The sequence below is a fragment of the Cryptotermes secundus genome, unplaced genomic scaffold, assembly GCF_002891405.2.
Source record: "Cryptotermes secundus unplaced genomic scaffold, Csec_1.0 scaffold763, whole genome shotgun sequence".
Taxonomy (NCBI): Eukaryota; Metazoa; Arthropoda; class Insecta; order Blattodea; family Kalotermitidae; genus Cryptotermes; species Cryptotermes secundus.
Window position 1 is genome coordinate 149,615 of NW_019724754.1, and position 9,109 is coordinate 158,723.

The 9,109-nt window shown below is 46.0% G+C and overlaps 1 protein-coding gene across 3 annotated transcripts in view; it reads right to left on the minus strand.

Annotated features, from left to right (window-relative positions):
* Positions 1 to 9,109, minus strand: part of LOC111862948 (protein crumbs) — a 112,703-nt gene that overhangs the window by 102,053 nt on the left and 1,541 nt on the right. The window lies entirely within an intron of this gene.

The following is a 9,109-nucleotide window of genomic DNA, read 5'->3' on the forward strand; positions in this document are numbered from 1 at the left end:
AAGTCTATGAAGTGACTAACTCCGCCTCCATAACGTCCAGGCCTATACAGCTTGTACCGGTGGTTGTTTATCTAGTGCTGAGGCTACGAATGGTGGAGCTATACCTCCATCTCGTCCATGCGTCTTCATGGCACACTGTTTAATTAATTACGCACAGGAACAACTGTACTCTTGCGCGGTATCACTCATGTCTTCTGGGATATAACGCAGTGTAGACCGTTGCATGTCAGCCGACGTTTCGCAGAAACATATCGCCTCCACCTTTCTGGTTCCTTGCTCAGCTTCTTTTTCTACCCTGAAGATGGAGGCGGTACGTTCCTCTGATACATCGGTTGACTTTCAGCAGACTACACGGCGCTATATCCCACTGCTGTGAGAACCTCAAAGCCTACATAACCCGTTTTACTGACTGCACTACTCTATTCCCAGATCTGAGCAAAAAATTACCTGTCCTTTTCGGAGCCCGGAGGCCTATCACCGCCGTCACGAGACTCTGTCATTGCATCTGCAAGTTCATCCATTTCATATCGTCACTTCCGGTTTCTGTACAATCAATTTTAATAATATTCTTTCGTTTGTAGGGCAATTCTGGGAGCCGGGATAGCGTAATCGCTATAACGACTGGCTACTGGGTAGACGATCAAGGGTTCGGGGTTCGAGTCTCGGTAGGATCAAGAATTTTCTCTTCTCCACGTCGTACAGACCGGCTCTGCGGTCCACCCAACCTCCTAACCAATGGGTACCATGGGCTCTTTCCTCAGGGGTAAAGAGGCGGGAGCGTGAAGCTGACCATTCCCTCCATCCAGTACAGAGGTCAAGAATACTAGAACTATACCTCCACTCCCCTATATGTCTTAATGGCATAGTGTTAAATCAATTAATCACAGGGACAACACTACCTTGACACTACACTTATGTACATGGGCAAAACAACTGAACCAAACTGCATGTAGCTGAGCCCTTCTTGAGAAGCAGCCAATTCTGCAGCTACTCAAGAACTTTCCACCATTTTATGGAACCCATTACAGTGTTCACAAGAGCCCTCCACTATCCCCTATCCTGAACCAGATCGACACAATCCATAACAACCCATCCTATCTCTCTGAGATCCATTTTAATATTGTCCACCCATCTACGTCTTGGTCTTCCCAGTGGTCTCTTTCCTTCTGGATTTCCCACCAATATCCTATATGCATTCCTCTTTTCCAAAATTCGTGCTACATGTATTGGTAATCTCATCCTCCTTGACGTGACCATTCTAATTACATTTGGCGAGGAGTATAAGTTATGAAGCTCCTCATTATGCAGTTTTCTCCAATATCCTGTCACTTCATCTTTCAAACAAACTCCGTAGACTGTAGTCCGCAAGAGAACTATACCGACCGAGCGACCGCCGCTTGTCGGCGAAGTTAGGGCAAACTTTTGCTGATAGAGGGTGTCGCGTGGTCAGCGCAACGGATCCCCACGGCCGTTAGTCTCGGTTTTCTAGACCGGAGCCGCTATTTCCTTGAAATAGCTCCTCAATTATCCTTACGAGGCTGAGTGGACTCCGTTCCAGACCCACTACTTCTCAGAAAATCTGGTAGCGCTGGGAATTAAACCCGGACCTCTGGATCTGTAGCCAAAAACTCTGGCCACTAGACCATAGAGGCGGTCCGGTCCACTTCATCTCTCTTCGGTCCAAATATTCTCCTCAGACTGTAGCAAACTATTTCGAAGCCAACTGAAATGTTACAGCATGAACGAGGTTAGATTTTGCACCTCAAATATTTAAACTGCCTACATGAATGATCCGGCACTATGCTACAAGCAGGAAGGTCGCGGGATCGAATCCCGATGAGGTAGATTTTTTCACTTTACCTAATCCTTCCAGCTACAATATGGCCCTCGGGTCGACTCAGCCTCTAACAGAAATGAGTACCAGGAATATTCCTCGGGGTAAAGGGAGGCCGGCGCGTAAGGCTGACAACCTTGCCACCATCTGTGAGCTGTCAGTAAATGTGGGAGCCTCAACGTCTCACAACCCTATGGGCCTCCACGGCCTGTTACAGGGATAGCTTTACTTTACTTTTTGTGGGAGAAGCCTGTACGCATGCGTAGAGGAATTGAATTCAATCCGGTCATCCTTAGGGCCCGCAAAAACGCATGGTCTGTTGATCAAATAAGAGTGTAACGTGTTACTACAGGAGAGTACGGCAGGTAATTCTACTGGCAGCTTGTGTTTGTGATTGTCCCCCCCTCCCAGCACCCGCCAAGATTTCAGAACGTTTGTGTTCTGCTCGGGTTGAATCACGAAACCTGAATGAACTCATCTGGCGATGATATACTGTTGTGACGCTGTGTACACAACATTGTCGTCCTTTTGAACTCTAGTCCAGCAATCCGTCAAGCATAAACTCGCAAATGTCTTTGTCATGCAATAATATCACTACAAATTGTAATGTGTCCATTTCGCAATGGCCGACAAGCAATTGTTTCCATTTAGTTGTTGAGGGCTCGCTGCCATGACATACGGCGCTACTGTCGACTCAACCTGACAGAACTAAATGCGGAAGAACAATTATGGACTATTTTATGGCAGAAATGAGGCAATTGGACCAACAAAATTAGACTCCGCGAAAGCTTGTTATGACAGGGATTTCTTTCTCGCTAGTAGAGAATATAAAAGGTTTGATCTCAGTAGAAGAGGCTGTAATAGTTCATGTTTCCCTCTTGGGTTTAAATTTTCTTGTAAGGACTTTGTTTTCAAAACCGCCACCTTTGTTCTTCAGACCCATATTAACGGGAAAATTATCTCTTTGAACGTGCGGGTGTTAATTTTAGCTGAGCCGCGACAGCTCAGTCAGTAAAGTGGATGGCTACATGCTAGACAACCGGGGTTTAATTCACAGTAAAAGTAGGGAATTTTCTCTTGACCCCCGCTGTCATCAGACCTCTGTTCTTGGCCCACTCAGCCCTCGATCAAGTGGGTACTGGAACGCGAAGCTATTTACAGAAACCTCCACGGTTTGGAGATTAGACACAGGGACAATTCTGCACTTTTATATCACTTGATAAGGAGGCGACAAATTCGATATTGTTACGCGAGGAGTATAAATTATGAAACTTTTTGCATGATGTCACGAAGTTCAGCTGCTCTGCACAAAAGCGGTATCCATGACAGATGGTCTTTAACAACATAACTTCTGTCATTCGTGCCAACTGAATTCGGTCACCCATGCAAAGCCCGAGGTAACGAAGGATACTGTCATGCATAGGTGAATTCTTCACGGGGCCATCGCCAGCCCCATACCTACGTCTAGGTCTACCTAGTGGTAGCTTCCCCACCAAAATTCTATTCTCTCCAGTGCGTACTACATGTCCATCCACCAAGACTTACTTATTCAATCTAATTACATTTCGCTAAGAGTACAGGTTATGAAGCTCCTCATTATGCAGTTTCCTCAAACATCCTGTAACTTCTGTAACTTCATCCCTCTTGGGTCTAAATATTGTCCTCGGCAACCTGTTCTCAAACACCCTGTCCATGATCTTCCCTTAATGTCCAAGAACAAATTTCACACCCATACGAAACTGTCTCCGAACACACTACCCAAATTCGATTTTGATTGGAGCCTCATCTCCATTTCTCCACACATCCTCAGGGCGTACTGCTTAAGAACATGGCCTATTAAAAAAAAAGGTAAAGCTATCCCTGTAAAAGACCATGGAGGCCCATAGGGTTTTGAGAACTTGAGGCTTCCACATTCTCTAGATAATCGGCTTAGAGGTGGCGGTGAGGTTGTCAGCCGGCACCCACTGGATATGAGGCTGGGTTGACCCCAGATCCGGTCTGGACAACCTGGAGAATAAAAAAACCTCGACCGTACCGAGACTCGAACCCCGAATCCTCTACCATCCAGCCCACAGACAGTCGCTACATCAACTGTGCTTTCCCGGCTCCGAACAAAATCGGTACTTTCTGGAATGAAATGCGCTTTGCGAAGGTTCCAGTGCGTTCGCTTGGGAAAGTCATGTGACGGCGGTCTGACAACCCCGTGCAGCGAGATGATGATGCCCAGCACCGCGGCTGTCGCCAGGTCCCAGACACGCCGCCCAACCCATCCTTACTGTGCTTACTGTGGTCGGTCTTACAGCAATGGGCACGACGACCGAGGGCTCGGAGTTCGATTCCCAACGGAGGCAAGTGATATTTTTCTAGGGATTTCCGGGTTTTTGAACTCTGTCCATCGTACGGTATTCTAAAGAACACAACGTTTCGGAGACTGGATCTGTTTCCGTCCTCAGGTGAGGGTGTGGTAGATACCTACTCCATTGGGTCCGTTAGAGGGGGCACGCGGTAGCGCAGTTGGTTGAGGCACAATGCTACAAGCCGGAAGGTCACGGGTTCGATTCCCCATAAGGTAATTGAATTTTTCAATTGACCTAATCCTTCCAGCCGCACTTTGGTCCTGGGGTCGACTCAGCCTCTAACAGAAATGAGTAACAGGAATTAAATAATTTTCCTGGGGAGTAAAGCGCGGCCGGAGCGTAAGGCTGACAACTTCACCGCCATCTTTGAGCCTAATATCTAGAAAATGTATGAGCCTAGATGTCTCACAACCCTATGGGCCTTCACAGCCTGTTACAGGGATAGCTTTACCTTTTTTATCTCAATCATTTAATGGGCAGTGGTAACCCATCACATGTACCTTCTGGTTTAGCGTTAAAGAACTCAAAATTTCAGGTAGAGACAGCATCTACGCGTATAAATTAGTTCTCAGAATAAACAGCAATAATTTTGCTGAGCATCATTTGCTTAATCTCATCACAGACATGCGCTGGGGTTTCTCTGCTGTAGGAATCAAACTTCTACACAGCCTACTGGTCAGTTCCGTTTCGCTCCCAAGGCATCTGCACTGACAACTGCAGCTAGACTGCACACCGCTCTCACAAGTCTCGAGTTTCGCCATTTAAAGGACTGATGAAATCTGACCGCAACACATCAAAACACAACAGACGGAAATGGAGAAACATTACGCCCCACGTGAGGTTCAAACCCGACTCCTCCGGGTGATCGTGGCTTTAGGCTCATTAATCTGTCTTGTTCTAAGACGAAATCACAATATATTCACAACAGCTCGAAATTTCAATCTTCTGGGTATGAAAAGCAACAAACCTCCACATAGTGCCAAGGTTAACAATACGTGGAGCTACACCTCCGTTCCCCATACGTCTTCACCCGGTGGTGCTTAATTAGCACGATATTCATATAAAATTGCCCCCGTGCTTAATTAATTAAGCACCACGCCGTGAAGACGTACGGAGGTATAGCTCCACCATTCTTGCCCTCGGCAGTAGACGGAGCTTCGCCCCCCGGCCGCTTTACACCCAGGGAAAGAGCCCCACGGTACCCATTGGATAGGAGGCAGGATGGGCCCGAGCTGGTCTAGACAACGTGGAGAGGAGAAAAATGTTGCCTCTGCATGGAATCGAACCCCGCCCGTCGCTATACCGACTGAGCAGCCTTTTGAAGGTTCAGTTGCGCACTAGTGGCTTCTGCAGTGCAAGCCGCGTCAAGGACCTGTAATGTGACACCTTCCAGTCCTGCCTTATGGTCCAGTCCATGCTGTATGGGTACTGGGGGGCGGGCGCCCTGTGACCATCGGCAGTTAACAACGCTACCGATCCTGGGTGCCGGGATAGCGCCTGGCTACGAGCTGGACGGCCGAGGGTTCGGAGATCGAGTCCTGGTAGGGTTAAGTACCTTCATTTCTCCATCTCATCTAGACCGGCTCTGGGGTCCACCCAACCTATATAATGGGTAACGGGGGGCTCTTTCGCCGGGGGTAAAAGCAGCCGGGTGGTGAAGCTGACCACTCACCTCCAACTGTTGCTGAGACCAAGAAAACGTGGACCTATACGTCCACTCCCTCCTACGCCTTAAGGTGTAGTGCTCAATTAATTAAGCACAGGGACAACTTTACCTTTTCCCACCAGTCTCTGACTTAACGTGTGCTTCATCCGAATGTTTTATAGACTCGTATTCAAAAGGCACCTGCTTCAGATCTGCGTTTGCGTCATGATGTTCTGATCTGACTCATGGTTTCCTCAGTTCCTACAGGCAACTATCGAGATAATACATATTGTAGCGTGTACGCCCGTTACTGGGTAACGACCACGAAACAAACAAAGAAAACAACATCCGCTGTTTAATGTTAGAGCAAGAGGTCCGCATACTAACCACTCTGCTCTAATGGTTAGTGTCCATGGCCCAACACTATAATTTTACTCATATGAGAGGGTACTTATAAACTACCCCTCATGCTGTTACAGTTTTATTTGTGGTCCGGCAAAGACTGTTAAAAGTTTCAAAACAGACCATACTTTGTACCGTACCACACAATCTTCGTACATAAATGAACAGCACTACAGTGCGTTCATGTTGCTGGCGCAATGAAACTCTGGCATGCATCTGCACTGCAAATGGAAAAGGCTCTATTTATGCTCAAGCTCGATATGGAAAGATGTTGTACTTACTATTTTATAATATTTAACTTCGTAGTTTAAGCATATATAGCGATGTAAATTCATTACGGTCCGTCCATTTTAAAAACGACATTAAGCTGAAGAGGGTCACTACAAGGTCACTTCCACAAACAAAATGGCTATTCGCACAACAATAGAAGAATTGCCCACAGACTGGACATGCGCCGTAGGCAAGAAAACCTGTTCTAATGTAAGGCGAATGAAGTCCTTGGGTTTGATTGATTTCATACATTATTCACGGCGATGTTTCAACTGTTTATGTACTTTGAAATGATGTGCAATTATCATGAATGGCATAAAAGTACACCTTGGGTCACAGTTTGGATTTTCAATTTCTTTAATTTGACTATGGCTAATATCTATTGCTGCTTCGTAAGACGAGCTCCCTTTGTATACATCTTATCTTTTATTTTCAATGCAATTAACTTCTGAATCCCCGTGTTATTTCATGTCACAGTTTATGCATTGTTTCTGAGTCCGTATGTTTTTCTTTTCTGTGCCCAGAATTCTGATCTACATGCTGAATCCAAGTATTTTCTTTTCTTTTGCTAGTCAACGGTGCTTCCTGCAAGACTCTAACCTCTGTGACTACCCAACCTGACGTCACGTTTATGTCTCCTGCTACTGAAAGATTGCTAGATCCACTGACATCAAGTTAACTCTTCGAAGCAAGAACTCCATACAAATAATATCTCAAAGTCAGTCCCTGTCTCACATGATATACTCATGACAAAAGTCAGAGTCAGGGTTACTTTGCGACTGGCGATTTACCGCAAATCAGCTCGCCTTGGCGACAAGCCCCTCGAAACTCACGACCAGTAGTTTTATTTTCCAACTGTACACTTGCTGTTATAGTCCTTATGTAACATCCTCTCTGACGAGAGGATTGGTCTATCGTTTACAATTCCTGCTGGTCCTCGTCGGCGCAGTTATTCTCAGGTTCGAGACTCGTGGGACCCATGACCACATTTTACTGTCTCAGATTCAAGACTCCCCAGAAGGGTTACAAGCCCAACCGGTTAATGCTGTTTAGGGAAACAGTCGTTTATTGTGAGAACCATACGGAACACACAGATACATTATGTGCAGAATACAGTATACAGAGTGTTTCATGACTTTAGGGCATAACTGCAGGAGGTGATTTCCTAGTCTTTGTGATCAAAAAAGTTCATATAAACATGTGTCCGATTTTGGACGGTTACGGAGTTATGACCGTTTTTTCATTCCCGTACACGCCCTCGTGTGAACCGCGTCTGTCAGCTGGCGGGTCGCTATTTTTAGCCAGCTACTGACAGAGCGTTCTCGTTATCTCGACACTTGAGAGCTACCTAAGGCGTGGTGGGTTGGTATGTCCGGCGTGGTTCACAACCGAGAGGCAGCTTGTGTTGCGGCCGGCGGTGGCATTTTCGAAAATCAGCTTTAAGCACCAATAAATTCAAATTAAAGGTAATTTCACGAAGTTAATTTTACATTCATACTTTAAATGTATCATGTATTATGCTGGTTTATTATTTTGTTCCGTTTATTATCAGTAATCATTACCTTCTATTCTGAGTTTAAAACGGTCATAAATCCGTAACCGTCCAAAATCGGACACATGTTTATATGAACTTTTTTGATCACAAAGACTAGGAAATCACCTCCTGCAGTTATGCCCTNCAGGGAAACAACCGCTGTTTACTGTGTAAACCATACGGAACACACAGATACACTCTGTGGGAAAAATACAGAGTTTCAGTGCGTTAGAACAGGTACAGATATTTGTTATATTCCTGTCAAAATAACACTATCTCCAGCAGATGGACTTGCTGTTTAGGGTGACATGTTTCGGCATGTGTGTGCCATCTTAAGGGTCTGGTTTTTATTTACAATTATTCTATATAGAGCCACTGAGCTCTAAAGGGTTACACAACATTCACTTCAAACACTAGCAACTAGCAACACAAAAACTAGTACACAATGGGCAGTTCTGCTCACCCTTTCTGGGGAGATCGCAAACAGACAATTTGTAATCACTTAACATTACTTCTAGAATGTGGCACAGTGTTATTTGGTAGATCTTGACGGACGTTTTGGAGGAATTTGCTGCCTCCATCTTCAGGGTACAATAATGAGCGTCCTGTAGACTGAGCTCCCCATACAGGACAACTATGCGAGAAGTGAGCTAAGCAAGAAATTAGCATGAGGCAGGCAGCAAGTTTGCTACTGGATTCTTCCTTTGCTTACTCTTCAATCTGAAGGTGTCGGCGATGTGTATCTCCGAAACGTCGGTTGACGTCCAACGAGCTACACGGCATTATACCTACAGGACAGAACTCTTCATAATCACCGCCGACAGAACCTCAACTCTCAAATGCAGTAATTTGAATTCCAGTTTTATCAGAATGGGATAGCGCAGTCGGTGTAGTTACTGGTGACCGAGCGGACGGCCAGGGGTCGGAGTCCGAGTCCCGGTAGGGGTAAGAATTTTCTCTTCTCCCTAACGTCCAGACCGGCTCCGGAGCCCACCCTGCCTCCAACTATAGTGCCGAGGTAAGCGGCCTCCGTAGTCTAGGGGTAACGTTCCCACCTCATGACTCAA